Below are 6,997 nucleotides of genomic sequence, written 5' to 3'. Positions count from 1 at the left end.
GACACAACAAGATAATAGCACACATTTTGAAAACATGTTCTCTATAAAATCCCAACAGGGAAAAGGGGACTTCATCAAGCTTGTCAGTGATTGGCTCTCAGCCGAGGGAGCACTGACCAGTCCAGCCAATGAGAACCTAGAGATTCCCAGATCTCACCCTGTCATTGACTCAGAGGCCAGGCAAAGCGCCTTGGAAGCAATGTGGGTCTGATGGGAAAATCCTTGTCTGTGGTTGGTGACTAATAATGTAACAAACAGGTTACACCCATTGCAAAAATGTTAAACCAGAGGAGGAAATGCAGCAGAAGCCCAGGGGCTGATCACCATTATGTGAAAATACCAGGAAGGGGGACCATGAAAGGCAGGAGCTGCCACATCCATAGATCTCTTGAGCCCCGCCCCAGTTCTTCTGCCTCCCCGAGTTGTCTTAAAAGCATTAGCAGCTCTGAATGCATCCCTAAACTATTGTTTAATTTAGGTTATTTTCGAACTTCATACAAACAGACATACTGTAAATGTTCCTATTTGAACTGATGAGAGCAACCCTGTCAGTCCCTATAGCTGTCCTCCATTTCTTTTTAGCACTGTATAATATAGTGCTCTGACTGACTCTAACACACTGATTGATTTTTCTGGTCTATGGATATTTAGGTTGTTTTCGGCTCCGTCTCCCCATTACAAACAGTGCTGCTACAATTATCCTCTTACCGGTCTTCTGGTGAAGTTTATATTCGTCCTCTAGGATGAGCATCCAGGAGAGGGAGTACTGGATCATGGGGTATATACATTTCAAGTTGACCAATTCATGCCAAAATGTTGTTTCAGAGTGTTGGCACCAGTGTGCATTCCTGCCAACTGCTGATGGGGGCCGCACCTTCTCACTAACCATGTTCACATACATAGTAGGTGTGAAATGGTATCTAGGTATGGTTTCAATTTACACGTCCTTTGTCTCTAATGTGGATGAGCATCCTAACTTTTGTTTACCAGCCATCTGTTTTCCTTCTTTTCTTAAATTTCTGCCTGTGTTTTTTTCCCCTTAAGACATTGTTTTTTCTTTGCAATCACTGATCTCTAAAGCATAGTCTGGCCATGTGACACCCTGTCTTCAAGCCGGTTCATGGCTCCCTGGGGGCTCAGAGCAAAGCCCACACCCGGCAGCCTGGCTGCAAGCCCCTATAGTGGGTTGGCTCTGGTCTAGGTCCCCAATCTCAATAGGAGCATTTCCTGACTCCCTCCTCTCACATTCTTCCCTCCGGGCTGCTCCTACAGGGCTTCCTCCACTTGCTTGCCCATATCCTGCTCTGTGCAAACTTCCAGCTCCTGATTGTGCTGTGAAACCTGCCAGCAACACCCTCTCTCCCCCCACTGGCCCCACATTCTTGCCTAGCAGCTTCTTTCTCAGCCTTTAGGTCTCACTTCCTCCAGGGAAGCCTACTGGCTTCTCTTCAACCCCACCCAGACAGTAGGGCCACAGTGCTTGTGCACTCTCTCGGGGCACTGCTCTTGTGCCATAATTGTCAGCAGGCTCATCAGCCTTTGCTACCGGATGGCGAAGTCCACAAAAGCCAAGACCATAACTATTTTGCTCACACTTATATTTCTTATAACTTGGAATGTGGCTGCATAGAGTCACCTCTCTAAAACTCTCGGTGGAAGGTTGGGAAGGAAAGAAGGATGGGAAGGGCAGTGTGGGGCTATTACAAAGAAGTGGCTGCATCAACGCAGACCTAGGGAGGGACCCAAGGATCCCTAGGAGTCAGCATTATGGTGAAGGAAGGTATGTATTGCATTGGGAATCAGGGAATTGTGTTCTAGTCCCGCCTCCACTGCTGACAGACCAAGACCTCTGGACGAGTCTCTTGTCTTCTCCTCCTGAGTTTTCCCCACTGAACAGAGGGGAGCCCTGGCCTTCCTCCTTTCTTCCCTGTAAGGTCAGCCTGAGGTCTGAGCCATAATTATAGGCCCAGAGAGCAGGCAGACCCTTGACCAGATAAAGTGGCCATGTTCTCAGGTTCTTTCACAGGACCTGCCCCCAAAGCAGCTTGGCTGTAGCTGAACAAAACAATAACAACACATAGGAGGACTGGGTGGCCGGGCAGCATCCCAGCACCCCTCTCATCATCTAGGCCCTCCCCAAATGCCAGATGCCAGAGACTCTGAGGAGAGCTTTCCTTCTACTGCCCTCTGCCCTGCCTCCCGATTTCTTCCATCCCCACCCCTGCCTGGCTGCACCAGGTCCTCATCTGAGTTTCTCATAGGGCTGAGGGAGCCAGTCAAAGTATGTTCCCTTGCTTCAATCAAAGCTCATGCCACCTTCCAGGCAAGCATTGTTGCCAGGCCCATTTAACAAATGAGGACTTGAGAGGCTTGGAGATCATAGTTATGACCCCTCAGGCTCAGCCAGGAGAGGCGGACTACACATTGGCAGCCTGATTCCACTGCTGCACTGCCCTGAGGCTCCCCGCCATGACCGTACTGCCCTCCAGCACTCTCAGTAATTAAGGTCGGGGAAGGGATCCTCTTCCACCGAACCTTACCCTGGCCTTCCCATGAGAGAGCTTGCCTCAGTGTAGGCCTTCCCTCAGCAACCCAGGGAATGGACAGGGACAGATGGCATCGCCTGGCCTGCTGGACAGTTTTAAGGGGAGGAGCAGGCCTCAGCCCTACTCACCACTTTGTATTAGGAAATCTGCTGAGCATCTACCCCTGGCTATCTCCAACACACCCACATGCCTGCAGCAACAGGTTTCCTGTAGAGCAGTGACCCCCAACTTTTTGGCACCAGGGAATGGTGCTCCTCCTATGAGAATCTAATGCCTGATGATCTGAGGTGGAGCTGAGGCGGTGATGCTGGAGCTGGGGAGCAGCTGCAAACACAGATGAAGCTCAGCTCACTCGCCCACCACTCACCTCCTGCTGTCCGGCCTGGCTCTTAACAGGTCACAGACCAGTATTGGTCTGCGACTCAGGGGTTGGAGACCTCTGCTGTGGAGAATTCTGGCTCCAGTCTCCATCCTGCCACCAGCAAGTTGTGTATGCCATGGGACAAGAGTTTCCCCTATCTAAGCCTCCATCTTCTCAACTGCGAACTAAGCATGAGGCCTATGGGGAGGATGGAAGAACATAGTGCATGTGAACAACCTACATGCCCAATAGATTTGTAGAAGGAAAAAGATGGAAATATCAAGTGTGGGCAAGGAAGTGAAGCAACTATAATTCTTGTCCATTGCTCTGGTGGGAATTTCACAAGATACTCATTTTAGAAAACTGTTGGGTGAAACTGTCTAAAGCTGAATACATGTTCATACAATGACCCAGAAATTCCACTCCTAAGTCGCTACTCAAGAGGAGAAGAGCATGTGTCATCCAGAAGTCCGGATAAGATGATCCCCAGCAGCACTGTTCATCATTACCCAAAGTGGAAACCACTCACATGTCTATGGGCAGAGGGATGGAGGAGCATGCCATGGTATATTCACACAGCTGATTACCGTATAGCAGTGAAAACAAATAATTTATGGCCACACAAATATAGCTCACAGCCGCATGGATAATGCTCACAAACTCAGTTTTGGGCCAAAGAAGTCAGGCACAAAAAATTGCACATGTAGGAATCCATTTTTTAAAAAGTTCTAGAACAGGCAAAATTAATCTGTGCTTTTAGAAGTTAGGAGCTGGGTACCCTTCAGGTGGTTGTGACTGGAAAGGGCCTCAGGGGAGACTTTTTGGGGGCTAGTCAGGTTCTGTTTCTTGATCTGGGTGCCAATTTTACAAGTATGTTTGATTCGTGAAAATCCAGCATGTGCAGTTATGCTAGAGGCATAAGAAGTTAATGAAAGACAGGGCTGTGGTAAGCTGTGATGTTCCCCCGGGTCTATTTGTTTTTGTTTTTATTAAGTCTTTAAAGGGATGACAGAAAGTGGTCTTGTGGCAGACAATGTCCAAGCCCTACCTGTCATCCTTCAGTCCATGCAGAAGGTCGCTGCAGCCTGGGTGGTCAGCCTGCACACACAGACAGCCGCTGGCTGCCAGAACACACCTGGCCCCTGTGTGCAAGGCAGCCGGAGTCCTGTGAGATAAATGTCTCAGGTGCAGCCTCCACCTTTATGGGGCAACATCGGTGGGCAGTGGTAGCTTCCTTTGCTCTTGCTGAGGTGTGCTCTACACAGTCCCTTTGGGGATCCAGCTTGGCTGGAGCCCCAGTCACCCCCACTGGTGACTCGGTGAACACACCTTTGTTGGTGGCTGTCCTTCTCCTTCACTGTGATTTTGGGATCACCTCCCAAATAAACCTTGCACCCAAGTCCTTGCCCTAGGTCTCTTTTGCGCACTAAATGTCAAGACAAGAGGGAATGATAGAGGGATTGTCCTGATCTGAGAATCAAGAGGCCAGGAAGGCAGCTCCAGATCTAATTAGAACACCCCTTATGGTCTTGGGCAAGTCATCCACCTTATATGAGCCTATTAGTAGCACAGGGTATTGAGTGAGACTTTTGCTTTTTTCAAGAGCTAGTGACCAGAACCCAAAGCTGAGGACAAAACAAAACAAAACAAAACAAAACAAAACAACCCTGCATTCCAAAGAAAGCCAGTGGGGGCTTGCCCTGCAGTCTTCACCCTGGAACCTCATACTCCACCACCTAGTCTGAACCTATAGATCACCATGAGGATAGAGTGGGGCTCAATAATCATCAGGGCTGTGAACTACTGCTTATGGGGCAGGAGCAATGCTTCCCCTCACTCACCCAAAGGTCAAAGTAAAGCCCCCAAAAGCCAAATCTCCAAACATCTAGGAGACTGGATGAATCTGTGAGGAGAGGAGACAGGCTTTTCACTCTTAGTTTGGATGCCATCTCCTGCAGTGGGTCAGAGGCCTTGTGTCTTGGGCCCGTATGCACAGGGGAGGGGAGAAGAGAACAGAAGAGAGAGTACAGGACAGAGAGAGCCACAGGGATCGTTGGCAGCCCACTGATGGTCATGAAAGGGGCTGTCTTGGTGGTTCCCCACCCTGGAGGGAAACTGGCAATGGGGGCACTACATGAGTAGGGAACCCTGCTGGAGGCAAGAACTGAGCAGATGTGAAGGTGTCCAAATGGGGCCAGGTGCCCCAGGTCAGGGCCTTCTCTCTGCAGAGGGGTTTCTCCCTAGTAGTGCTTCCAGAAGAATCACACATGCCCATAAATGGGCTAGTGGAGATTGTGGCCACATCAAGGATATTGCTGGCATTGATGGCCTGTCAGTGTAGCCCAGGAGGCTATAGAGACTGACAGAGAGAGGACAGTATAGTCAGACTCTGGCTTCCTCCCTGCAACCTCCTGCCTCCCCATGTTAATGCAGAAGAAGCACAGAGAGCAGGGGAAAACAAGCTACACCCTCCCCACCCAGTCCCTTGGAGGGAGGGGAGAGGAGAGAAGGGGAGGAGATTCATAGTTCACAGTGGCCTAAAGACTTTGGGATTTGCTAGAGATGACCATCGGGGAATAGGGGGTCCATAGAGCCTAGGGGACATCGCAGATGGAAGGAAAAGAAAACTCTTTCCCCTTTGTCCTCTCAGCAAGTCTAGGTTGCTCAATAAACTGGTGGCACTTGAATTAGAAAGCCATGCTGCACAAAACGAAGAATGGGGGTTTATGCAGAAGGGGCCTCAAGCCCCATCTACCACTCCAGGCCCCGATCCACCATACAGGCTAAGGGGGTCTCCACCCATTCCATGACTTTTCCAGCAGACATCAACTTCACACATCATGAACCACTCTCCCCTTCCTGTCCAGAGCCCCCTGTGTAGCACAGATGGGCTCACACCCACCCAGGGCCCAGGAAGCTCTGCCCCCAGCCAAGACCCGCTTAGGCTGAACTTGTGAACACAGCCAGGGTGTTCAGCAGTGGTGAGGGGGACTGAGAAATCAATTTCTCCCATAAGTAAAGTAAAGCACAGTCCATTTTTATCCAAAGACACAGATGCAAAAATCCTAAAAAAAAAAAAAAAAAAAATGAACCGAATCCATTTATCTCTAAAAGATAATGCCTCATGTGCAAGTATGATTAACCCAGGAACTCGAGTTTGGCCTAACCCTAGAAGTGCAAGTCATTTGGTTCACCACTTTAGCAAATGACAGGAGAAAAATCATTCAATCTTCTCAATAAGTACAGAAAAGAAAAAAAAAGGAAGTGATAAAATCAACATCTCTTCACAAACTAGGCATGGAAAGGAACTTCCTTAATCTGAGGAGGTTGTGTATGTATATCAATGCCGTTCCTGCAGAAGACTGAAGACAGAGCCAGGGGAACCAGCTGCATATGCCAGTCTCATTTCAATGCCCATTTGCTCTTCCAGACAACAAGCCTCCCTCAGTACCTCCTACACCAGACCCATCACCGTGCCGAGGTCATAGAACAGCATAGAAAACTAAACATGCCGTTGGGGGTGCAGAACCCTCATCTTATTGCAGAGGTAGCTGCCCCAGAGGTTTGAGAAAGGCAGGATTGCCAGGCATCACCAGCTTCCCCAGCCTGCCTTTCCCTTCCCTATGTGTACAGCTCTGCAACTTTTTTTTTAATTATAGGAAAATACACATAACGTAGAATTTACCATCCCAACCATTTCTAAGTGTACAGCTCAGTGCCATTAATTACATTCACATTGTTGTGTAACCATCACTAATATTCATCTCTAGAACTTTTTCATCTTTCTAAACTGAAGCTCTGTCCTTATTAAACAGCCACTCCCCTTGCCACCCTTTCAACTCCTGGCAACCACCATTCTACTTTCTGTCTCTATGAATTTGACTACTCTAGGGACCTCATGTGAGTGGAATCCTACAATATTTATCCTATTGTGACAGGCTTATTTCACTAAGCAAAATGTCCTCAAGGTTCATCTGTGATGCAGCATATGCCAGAATTTCCTTCCTTTTAAAGGTTGAAAAATATTCCATTGTATAGACTACATTTTATCTGTTCATTATGAATAATGCTGCTATGAACATGGGTGTGT

The sequence above is a fragment of the Rousettus aegyptiacus genome, unplaced genomic scaffold (genome assembly GCF_014176215.1).
Source record: "Rousettus aegyptiacus isolate mRouAeg1 unplaced genomic scaffold, mRouAeg1.p scaffold_m13_p_4, whole genome shotgun sequence".
Taxonomy (NCBI): Eukaryota; Metazoa; Chordata; class Mammalia; order Chiroptera; family Pteropodidae; genus Rousettus; species Rousettus aegyptiacus.
This window is presented reverse-complemented; position numbering follows the sequence as displayed.